General features: G+C 40.2%; 1 long non-coding RNA gene across 1 annotated transcript; it reads left to right on the top strand.

Annotated features, from left to right (window-relative positions):
• Positions 1-8,191: 8,191 nt before the first annotated feature.
• On the top strand, positions 8,192-9,926 carry LOC104234891 (uncharacterized). Its single transcript, XR_713081.2, has 2 exons — positions 8,192-8,637; positions 9,639-9,926. It is a non-coding gene; the product is annotated as an uncharacterized lncRNA (long non-coding RNA).
• Positions 9,927-10,494: the final 568 nt, after the last annotated feature.

Raw genomic sequence — 10,494 nt, 5'->3', positions numbered from 1 at the left:
AGAAAATGAAAGCTCAGGATTACTCAATCATTGACCAGCTAAGAAAGACTCCTGCCCAAATCTCTCTACTATCTCTGCTCATACATTCCAAAGAGCATGCCCGTGTACTAATCAAGGTCATGAACGAGGCATATATCTCAGAGGAGACCACAGTGAATCAGTTAAAGAAGATGGCCAATAGATTTTTTGAGGTAAACAGAATCTCATTTATCGATGATGAACTTCCCGAGGAAGGAGCCGGGCAAAATAGGGCTTTGAACTTGATGATAAAATGTGAGGGGCATTATGTAAAGAGAGTCATGGTTGATGGAGGCTCAAGTGTAGATGTATGCCCTCTCTCTACTTTGCAAAGCATGAAGATCAATACGGACAGAATCCAACCCAGCAATGTTCGCATCCGGGCTTTCGATGGCTCAGCGAGAGATACCATGGGGAAATCAACCTCACCATGACGATTGGGCCGGTGGACTTTGAGATTGTTTTCCAAGTAGTGGACATGGTCACTTCTTATAACTTTCTTCTTGGAAGGCCATGGATCCATACAGCCCGAGCTGTGCCATCCACCTTGCACCAGATGCTCCAATTCGAACATGACGGGCAAGAAATTATTGTTCACGGAGAAGACGAGTCTTCCGTTTATAAAGACCCATTAATCCCCTGTATTGAGGCCAAGGAAGGGTCTGAGTCCATTGTCTATCAGGCTTTTGAAGTGGTTGTTGTAGACCATGTCGAGGAAGGAAAGCCTATTGCATCCTCGTCTTTCCGCCACACCTGTAATGGTGGCTACGGTTATGATGAGACAAGGTTATGAGCCAGGAAAAGGTTCGGGGGCATCATTGCAAGGAATTTCAGAGCCTATTTCTCCATTAGGCAACCGGGGTACTTTTGGCTTAGGCTTCAGGCCAACACAAGCAGACAAAAACAAATCCAAACACCGCAAAAAGAGTGGATGGGTCTTGCAACAGCCTATCCCTCATATTTTCTACACTTTTGTCAAGTCATGACTCCGAGAGGGTCAAAATTCCTCGGCGCATGCAAACATTGATGAAATTTGCCATGGCCTCAGCGAGATGTTTTCTGAAGTGAATATGATCCAGGCTGGTGAAGGCACTAGTCGTGCCGATGTGCAACTAATTGACCCAGACACCATGCTCACCAACTGGGAAGCAACTCCTCTCCCCACAAGGAAGGAGTCTTGGTAGTCTACTTTTGTAGCTTCTTTTTTGTATTTTGGGTTACTTTCAGGGTTGTAATCCAAATATCTCAGGATGATTGTTTTGTTTAGATGTTAACCCTTCTATCCTTTCGAATTCAATAAAATGCAGTTCAGTTTCCTATCTTTTCCTTTTCCTAATTCCTCTCATTTTATTTTCATTTCAGTTTTGTTAATGCCAGCTTTAATAACATGACATGCATGCGGAATTCATGCCCAGATCTTGAAAAGCTGTCTAATATCGAAATAACGCATCAAAAGGTTGAATATGAGGAAGATGAGATTGTTGAGGAAATAAAAAGAGAGTTGGAACAATTTGAAAACAAGCCTAAGACAAACCTCAATGAAACTGAGACGATTAATATCGGAAGTCCTGAAGAAGTTAGAGAAACGAAGATAAGCATTCACACTGAACAAAAAACCAGAGATATCTTGATTCAACTTTTATTTGAATACAGAGATGTGTTTGCTTGGTCTTACGATGATATGCCGGGTTTAAGTGTTGATCTGGTTGTTCATAAGCTTCCTACATATCCTGGTTTTCCACCAGTCCAACAAAATCAACGAAAATTTAAAACAGACATGAGCGACAAAATCAAAGAAGAAATAATGAAGCAACTAAGCGCCAATGTGGTCAGAGCTGTCCGATACACCACCTGGGTGGCAAATGTTGTCCCCGTGCTAAAGAAGGATGGAAAAACCAAAGTTTGTGTCGACTATAGGGACCTGAACAAAGCAAGTCCAAAGGATAATTTTCCTTTGCCAAACATCCACACTCTTGTAGATAATTGCGCAAAGCATGGGATCCAATCATTTGTGGATTACTATGCTGGGTACCACCAAATTCTAATGGATAAGGATGATGTAGAAAAGACCGCTTTCACCACGCCATGAGGTACTTATTGTTACAGGGTCATGCCATTCGGTTTAAAGAATGCAGGGGCAACTTACATGAGGGCCATGACTACCATTTTTCACGACATGATGCACAAAGAGATTGAAGTATATGTCGACGATGTCATCATAAAATCAAAGACACACGCCGATCACGTGTGTGATTTGAAAAAGTTTTTCGAACGGCTTCGTAGGTATGACCTTAAGCTTAATCCAGCCAAGTGTGCATTTGGGGTCCCATCTGGGAAACTCCTCAGTTTTATAGTCAGCCAGAGAGGCATCGAATTGGATCCATCTAAGATAAAGTCCATTCGAGATATGCCACTCCCGAAGAATAAAAAAGAGGTCATGAGTTTGCTCGAGAGGTTGAACTACATCAGTAGGTTCATTGCTCATCTCACAACCACGTGCGAGCCCATCTTTAAGTTGCTGAAAAAGGATGCCGCTGTCAGATGGACAGACGATTGCCAAAAAGCTTTTGACAGGATCAAAGATAATCTGTCAAAACCCTCTGTACTGGTCCCACCTGAACCTGGTAGTCCTTTGTTTTTATATCTATCAGTGATGGATAATTCCTTTGGATGCGTTCTGGGGCAACATGATGCAACAGGAAGAAAGGAACATGCAATATATTATTTGAGCAAGAAGTTCACTGATTATGAGGTTAAGTACACCCTTTTAGAAAGGACATATTGTGCCTTGACTTGGGTCGCTCAAAAGTTGAGACATTATCTTTTGGCCTACACTACTTACCTCATATCCAGAATGGATCCCTTGAAGTACATCTTCCAAAAGCCAATGCCCACTGGCAGGCTCGCAAAATGGCAAATCTTGTTCACAGAGTTTGACATCGTCTATGTCACTCGTACCGCGATGAAAGCACAGGCTTTGGCAGATCATTTGGCAGAGAATCCAGTTGATAATGAGTACATGCCACTTAGCACATACTTCCCGGACAAAGAGGTCAACTCGATAGAGGAAGTGGTTCCAGACGATCACCCTGTATGGAAAATGTATTTTGATAGGGCTGTCAATATCAAAGGAGTTGGGATCGGGGCAATCCTCATCTCACCTATTGGACACCATTACCCTATGACGGCCCGACTTCGGATCTTCTGTACTAATAATACGGCAGAATATGAAGCTTGTATCATGGGTTTGAAAATGGCCATCGATCTGGATGTGCGTGAACTATTAGTTATGGGAAATTCTGACTTGCTTATCAGGCAAGCCCAAGGCAAATGGGAGACTCGAGACATCAAACTTATTCCGTACAGACAATGTGTGCGAGACTTGAGCAAAAGATTCAAATCTATCGAGTTCGGGTACATTCCCCGGTTTCACAACGAGCTAGGCGATGCATTGGCTACTCTAGCCTCGATGCTCCCTTATCCAGGCAACACTCATATTGATCCACTAGAAATCCAAGTTTTGAATCAACACGGTTACTGTAATACAATCGAGACAGAACCAGATGGTGAACCATGGTATCATGACATATAACGATTCCTGAAAACAAGAGAATATCCAGAGCATGCCAAAGGAGATCAAAAAAGAACTATAAGGCAACTCACCAGTGGTTTCTTCCTGAATGGGGAAATTCTATACAAGAGGACCCCAGATTTAAACTTGTTGAGATGCATAGATGCTACAGAAGCAGAGCGGATCATGAGTGAAGTGCATTCAGGGGTATGCGGACCTCACATGAATGGATATGTTTTGGCGAAGAAGATTCTACGGGTAGGGTATTACTGGCTTACCATGGAGCGAGATTGCTTTAGATTTGTTCGCAAATGTCACTAGTGCCAGATTTACAGTGACCTGATTCACTTGCCTCCTTCGGAGTTGCATCCCATGTCCTCTCCTTGGCCTTTCATTGCTTGGGGAATGGATGTTATTGGGCCGATCGAGCCAAAGGCTTCAAATGGCATAGATTCATTTTAGTTGCAATTGATTACTTCACCAAGTAGGTGGAAGCCGTCAATTTCAAAGCAGTCACCAAGAAAGCAGTGGTAGACTTTGTTCACTCCAACATCATTTGTCACTTTGGTATCCCAAAGACCATTATCACTGACAATGCAGCCAATCTAAATAGTCATTTGATGAAGGAGGTATGGGAACAATTTAAAATCATGCATCGCCATTCTACCCCTTACCGGCCAAAAGCCAATGGAGCAGTTGAAGCAGCAAACAAGAACATCAAGAAGATTCTTAGGAAGATGATCCAAGGTTCCAGGCAATGGCATGAAAAGTTGCCTTTTGCTATTTTGGGATACCGTACGACTATTCGCACATCTGTTGGCGTAACTCCGTTTTTTCTTGTATACGGAACTGAAGCTGTAATATCCGCTGAAGTCGAAATTCCCTCTCTCCGAATTATTATGGAATCAGAGATTGAAGACACTGAGTAGGTCAAGACCCGATTAGAACAACTAATGTTGATCGATGAAAAATGGCTAGCAGCAGTGTGTTTTGTCTAGTTATACCAACAAAGAATGGCACGCGCTTATAATAAGAAAGTGCGCCCAAGGCAGTTTGAGGTAGGCCAGCTGGTTTTGAAATGCATCCTTCCGCACCAGGTAAAAGCTAAAGGAAAGTTCGCCCCGAACTAGCAAGGACCCTACATCATCAAGAAAGTGTTACCAAAAGGGGCCTTGCACTTGGTAGATGTAGAAGGACGGGTACCAGACATGACTATTAACGCAGATGCAGTCAAAAGATATTATGTCTGATATATACCCATTGTAGAATTTTCACGCATTGATTTTCTCAGATTGAAGTGGCGAAGGCTATCATTTGCTCGCTATTCCAAATAGGTGTTACCCTTTTTGTTAATCCTTTTGAGTCGTATTTGTCTTCCTTATTTCTCACTTCTTGGAACTTGTGTACTTGTAAAAAAAACAAACAACAACAACAAATCTCTGAGTCATTGAACTACGTCCGACCTGATTCCGAAAGGATACGTAGGCAGCCTTACCCTGGGTTCGGTCCCATCAGAACAAAAAATCCATATTCCCAATACTCCAAAACTGGGGTAGAAGTTTGTTTTATTTCACGGTTTTTTCTGTAAAAATGATTCCAAAAGTTATAATTCAGTTCAAAGTTCATTTCGCCTTTTTAAGAATGATTGAAGTCCCCATGCTAAAGGCATTTGATAACCTCCCTCATACAGTATCTTAGTCAAAAAAAAATGAGAGAATCTTATCAGTGAAAACCCATACGAGCACTATAAGGCAATAGTGAGCAGAGAAATGAGAGAGTCTTATTGGTGAAAACTCAGATGGGCACCATAAGGTGACAGTTAGTAGAGAAATGAGAGAGGTTAGTTAGCGAAAACCTACAATGGGCGCTACTAGCCGAATAAGGGTCTTTGATTCTCTGGCATGAGCACAACCAAGACAAATTCAAGATGAACATTTGCGGCGGATTTTGAGAATTAGACAGCTCAGACAGATCAGGCATCCAATCCAAAATGCATGTCATGATTCATTAAAGTCGGCACATACCTCCAGATAAGTCTCCCTATTCCTTTTCCCGAAAGGGACACCTTTTGTTTAAGCACAATTCTTTTTTGCTTCCAATTATTATTCTATTTTTTACCAATAATTTTTCTTTGAGTCCCCTTCGGTCTAATCCTGCATCAAAATCAAAGCAAAGAAAGGGCTGCAAAACTGGCTACAGCTTCCCCGTAATGTCGAGCACAATTTGGGGCATATATGGCATTGACGAAGGCACGAATTCATCTCTGATCTCATTCGATAAGACAAACAAAGTGTCTAAAAAAAGAGCTAAAAAGGTCGCCTAAGCAAGACCTGCTTTATGAGAAAAGTTGATAAGCACTACGAACACAAACTGATACTGGGGTAAGACAACTGAGTTTGATTTTAGAGAAAAATGCATTGCCTTAGAGACAAGGGTAGCGGTACCATGGACATCTGGGTATGAAATAGTTGGGGGAAATATTGTGAAGCCAAGGTCTCTAGAAAATGATATAGAGCAGCATAACATCTCGGTACCACGCTGACAGAATCGGTTCTTCGACATCAGTGGTCGTGAATCAAGCTACTCAGGGCATCAAGGCCACAAACCAACCACCACTTTAAAAACTCACAAGTTTTTCTTTGTTTAAAGCAGGAACAAAGTAGTGCAGAATGTCGGTCCTAAGTGAACGAAAGTCACCAAATGTAAGATCCTTAAAATCTCCATTTTATTTTATTTTCAGCATGCATCACTATTGTTCACACCTCCTATTTCTGAAGCTTAACTCAGGTAGAACCGTTTCGCCTAGGGGGATCCAGCTCATAGTTTCCGGGTAGAAGTACTCTTCACTCAGGGTGTTTTACGTAGCTTAACCCAGGTAGAACCATTTCTCCTATGGGGATTCAGCTCATAGTTTCCGGGTAGAAGTACTTTTCGCTCAGGGTGTTTTACGTAGCTTAACCCAGGTAGAACTGTTTCGCTTAGGGGGATCTAGCTCATAGTTTCTGGGTAGAAGTACTCTTCACTCAGGGTGTTTTACGGAGCTTAACCCAGGTAGAACCATTTCTCCTATGGGGATTCAGCTCATAGTTTCCGGGTAGAAGTACTCTTCGCTCAGGGTGTTTTACGTAGCTTAACCCAGGTAGAACCGTTTCGCCTAGGGGGATCTAGCTCATAGTTTCCGGGTAGAAGTACTCTTCGCTCAGGGTGTTTTACGTAGCTTAACCCAGGTAGAACCGTTTCGCCTAGGGGGATCTAGTTCGTAGTTCCGGGTAGAAGTAATCTTCGCTCAGGTTGTTTAAATACAGTTTAACTCAGATCGAACCGTTTCGCCTAGAGGGATTCAACACTTTATCGATAATACATGGTGCTAACACCCGATTCTATTTCCTTCCAGTAAGAGAGGGTACCAGCCTATGATTACATTTCCTTTCAGTTGCACAAGGTACCGAATCCCTGGTTAAACTATCCTTCGTTACCAAATTTTATCTCTTTCAGCTAGTTTATACTACTGTTTCTATCTGCCTTTTCAATAAATTAGATAATTTACAGATTTCTCTAATAACTCACAGAATTTTCCTAGTGCCAGACTGGGGCAGAAAAAATTTGTTCGTTTTTGTTTGTCTTTGATGGCTTTGTAGGCTCTGCCGTATAGCACAAGTGACGATTAAAGCTTGCAGTTTCAGTTTCTCATCAGAAGAAAGAAATCCTTCGATCACAAGATAGTCGGAGTTTAGCTTTGATAATGTGTCAGCAGCCCAGCTTCTCAAGATTCATCTTCTCAAATTCTAATCCAGAAAGCAAGCCATCGAGATTGAGTCATAATCTTTTCTGCAAAAGAATTAAGATCCAATCTAAGGTCAACACAAGCGAGCAGGTCAAGAATCAAGATTTGACTCTAGAAGGCACGTGGATAGGAATTTTTGTACTCTTAGTTTGCAGACAAATGTAGTGCTCTTCTCTTTTTCTTTTGATGTAAGAAGCAGTAATGGTAAGAGTAACAGCAGCAGCAACAACAGTCTTAACTCCAGTATCTGGTAGTCCCACCTACCAAATTTTCCCAGAACTACACTGACCTGATTCCTTTATAGCCAAGGATATGTAGGCAACCTCAGAAGCAAGGTTCGGTCACCACCTTTTTCCAAATGCTTCCACTAGAGTGAATGTGAGCAAAAAATTATCCATGGCATTTATTTGTCTTTGCACGAAAATTCTTCATGTTCTCGAGCAAAGAGGAGCACTGTAAATGCCTAATTTTTGCCTTATATATATATAATATATGTATGTGTGTGTGTGTTTTTTTGTTCTTATTTGTGTATGTATAGGTTTTAAGAGTTGAGTAATGGTTTGATAAATGGGGTAGGGTTTGGGCTAGTGTAATTTAATTAAAATTGTGCCAAAATTGGCCCAAAAATTGAGCCCAAACTTGGTCCAAAAGGGGGCTGCCAAGAAGAGCTTAAAACGACGTAGTTTTGTCTTGAAACTACGTCGTTTTGGTTAAGTGACAAGATTCAATCTCATCCACCCATCTTGATTTAATCCAACGGTCCTAGTTTGATCTTCATCCTAGGTATTTAAAGCCTAAAATCCCCAAAAATTTGCCCCATTTACCCATTATTTCCTCTCTCTTCTTTCCCTCTCATCACTCTCTCTTCTCTCTCCTCCCAAGCCGCTGCCACCTCCCCACCGCCGCCGGCCGGAAATCGCTGCCGCCGGCGGACCACCTCCAAACACCTCCAAATTCACACCATGTAATCTCCACAACTTCCTCTTTTCATATCTCAAAACCAAATCCTTCAAAAATCCCTCAAACTCCTTGAATCTTAGATCTAGGAAACTTTCCCGTCACTTTTTTGCCCAAATTATTGAAGCTCCAACCACTACCACACCACAATACCTACATCAATGGATAGAGCTCCTCAAGACCTAGCTATTGATGCCAATTTCACCCTGAAAATTTGGCGACCAAAATCCGGCCAAATTCCGGCGACCTCCCCGAGCACCCTCTTTTGGCATACCACCATTTTTTCGGCCACTTGAATTGTAAAATGGTAAAATCCTATTCTTTTTCATGGCTGATTTTTTTATTTTATTTTTATTTTTCAGATTTTATTTTTTATTATTAATTATTTTAGCATTAATTTTTGAAGTTTTGGAATGTTAAATTTTTTGTTTTTGCACTTGTTGAAGTAGTAAAATAGCTTTGTGTTGATTAAAGTGAGGTAGTGAGGAAATGCTTGAGAGTATATGGTAAAATCGTAATCCTGCCCCGTTATTAATTTTTTGATTTTTTTAGTTAAAGTTAGTTTCTATCTTGTTTCTTCATTTAAACCATTTTTGATTATGTTTGTCTAGTTGGTTTTATTAAATCGCTCCAGTGATAGCGTGCGCTTCGTTTGGCTTTAATAGGTAATTTTTATTTGCTTACGATTGGTTCGTAACACATGTGTGAAGTTTAATTACAAGTTTTAATACTTGGTTTAGTTTGAATCAACATGGTGATATTGATGTTGTTAAAATCTGAAGTTTATGTTATTTTATCACAAAATAGGGTGCTAGTAGCCTACTTTTACTAGTTAGGGTGGCTGAAATGATATTTGTTTTCTCTTTGTTTCTGACATAGTAGATTTCCTTTGACCTTTGGACAGATTTTGAGCAGTGTTTAGCACACAATGTCAATTTTTGTCGGACAGACATTTGGTGAACCAAAATCTGTCCAAATTTGCCTATTTAAGGGCTGCCCTTTCCTCACTTTGGGGGGATTCCATCACACTTCCAGGGGACATTTTTTATAATTGTTTTGTCACGAAAACAAAAAAAAAATTCAGCAGTTGAACACATGAAAAGTAAGCTGAAATGGTGAGCTTTGGGAGTGAATCTTAGAGTGCAAACTTTTAGAAAAGTATAAGTCCTCTTTAGAGTTCGTTTCTGGGTTCCCTCTCTAAGTTTTCGAGTTGTTTTAACACGGATATGTTGTTGGTTTTGCTGTTGTTTTGCTGTTGTTTTTATGCTGCTTTAGTTGCTGAACTACTGTTTATTCTTTTGCTACCAGGTAATCCTTTAAGACTCGTAATGTACGTATTTTCAGCAATGGGAACAACTTGAACATGCTGCACCATTTAAATGTGTTTGATGTGATGAATAGTTTGACAACAAAAGAGCTTGTATGTTATTGTTATGTATCAAGCATGTGATAATGTGAATATAGTCCTTCATAATACTTGAATATTGAGTTGTAAGTTTTTGAATGTGATATGTAAGTCATTTATGGATTTTTAAGCATGTTTTCAAGCTATTATATCCGAGTAACAATGCTAAGTATACCATGAATGACTTTAGGTGTATAACACATAGCATGAGTTCGTTTTAGTTGCTGAAATTTCACTGCCAACATATGCTTCTAGGAATGCTGTGATAATATCTTTGTCAATCTGGCTATTTTGCCGGATTTGCAAAAATGGCTATTTTTGTAAAGTAGGCGTTTATACAATTGTGACTATGTAGTTAATGGTCATGAACTCAAACTAAGTAAAGAGCTAAGATTGTATCAACTTTGGGCCTTATTGAATCAAAGATAAAAGTTGACCCATTTACCTTTGAACAACAAAATTACCCCTTTTCTTCTATATAGCATTGGGCCAATTGAAATTCATTTTTTGGCCCATTTTAATAATAAATTCCAGCAGCCCAAAGGCTCCATACAAGCTGGCCCATTTTTTTTAACAAGAAGTTGGCTCATTTCTTTTAAAATAGGTAAAGTTGGTCCAACATTTATTTGCATAATTTTTCCCAACTATAAAGCTCGAAATAATAATAATAATATCAGATTTTTCTACTATTTTAATTAACTAGTTTCCCTTTAATTAATTTAAACGTTAGGCAAATAGTAGGTGCGCTTTAACTTCACG

Source organism: Nicotiana sylvestris, chromosome 12 (assembly GCF_000393655.2).
Source record: "Nicotiana sylvestris chromosome 12, ASM39365v2, whole genome shotgun sequence".
Lineage (NCBI taxonomy): Eukaryota > Viridiplantae > Streptophyta > Magnoliopsida > Solanales > Solanaceae > Nicotiana > Nicotiana sylvestris.
Note: the sequence above shows the minus strand (reverse complement) of the source record. Positions and strands in the feature narration are given on the sequence as shown.